Here is a 1,239-nt window from a genome sequence, read left to right as displayed (position 1 = left end):
TTCCAGCATTTTGTTATGAGTAGCCAGGGCATCTACATTACTTGCTAGTTATTTAATTTGTTCGTCAGTGTGTACATTCTGGTTTAAGAAATCTTTATTGGTTTGCTGTTGAGAGGCTATAAAATTTTCCATCATGATTTCCAAGTTGGATTTCCTAGGGGCGTTATTGTTAGGTGTAGATGGGATCGGCTTCTGATATCCCGGAGGTATAGCTGGGGCTTGATTTGGAGATTGTCCAGGTGCGTATAAAGCATTATTACTCTTATATGAAAAATTGGGATGATTCTTCCAATTTGAGTTATAGGTATGTGAGTAGGGGCTTCCTTGAACATAGTTTACTTGCTCCGCTTGGATTCCTGTTAGGAGTTGACAATCTGCAGGAGTGTGACCTTGGATTCCACAAACTTCGCAATTCTGAGTTATGGCTACCACGGTGGCTGGAGGTGATACATTTAAACTTTCAATTTTCTGGACCAGAGCATCCACTTTTGCAGTAACATGATCAAGGTTACTTATCTCGTACATGCCAGTTTTCGTTTGAGGTTTTTCTACCATTGTTCGTTCGCTTCCCCACTGATAATGGTTTTGAGCCATGCTTTCGATAAGTTGGTAAGCATCAACATAAGGTTTGTTCATCAGTGCACCACCCGCGGCGGCGTCTATTGTTAACCTCGTGTTGTACAGGAGACCATTATAGAAGGTATGAATTACTAACCAGTCTTCTAAACCATGGTGTGGACAAAGTCTCATCATGTCTTTGTATCTTTCCCATGCTTCGAAGAGAGACTCGTTATCTTTCTGTTTAAATCCATTTATCTGGGCTCTTAACATAGCTGTTTTGCTCGGCGGAAAATATCGGGCAAGAAAAACTTTCTTCAACTCGTTCCATGTGGTGACTGAGTTGGAAGGAAGATTTTTGAAGCCATCTTCTAGCGCTATCTCTTAACGAGAAAGGAAAAAGACGAAGTCGAATTGCCTCTAAAGTGACACCATTAGCTTTAACAGTATCAGGGTATTGGACAAATACAGAAAAATGAAGGTTTGGATCCTCGGTAGGATTTCCAGAGAATTGGTTCTGTTGCACTGCCTGCAACAGTGAAGGTTTAAGTTCAAAGTTGTTTGCTTCGATTGCGGGTGGAGCAATACTCGAATGCGGCTCATCTTGCGATGGAGCGGCGTAATCTCGAAGAGCACGAGCTGGTTCTGCCATCTCGGGTATCGAAGGGAAAATATTTTTGA

The 1,239-nt window shown here is 41.9% G+C and overlaps 1 non-coding gene across 1 annotated transcript; it reads left to right on the top strand.

The window, feature by feature from the left end:
- Positions 1-724: 724 nt before the first annotated feature.
- Positions 725-831, top strand: LOC127088563 (small nucleolar RNA R71). The gene has a single exon (XR_007790394.1). It is a non-coding gene; the product is annotated as a small nucleolar RNA R71 (small nucleolar RNA).
- The last annotated feature ends 408 nt before the right edge of the window (positions 832-1,239 follow it).

The sequence above is a fragment of the Lathyrus oleraceus genome, chromosome 5 (assembly GCF_024323335.1).
Source record: "Lathyrus oleraceus cultivar Zhongwan6 chromosome 5, CAAS_Psat_ZW6_1.0, whole genome shotgun sequence".
Classification (NCBI taxonomy): Eukaryota; Viridiplantae; Streptophyta; class Magnoliopsida; order Fabales; family Fabaceae; genus Lathyrus; species Lathyrus oleraceus.
Note: the sequence above shows the minus strand (reverse complement) of the source record. Positions and strands in the feature narration are given on the sequence as shown.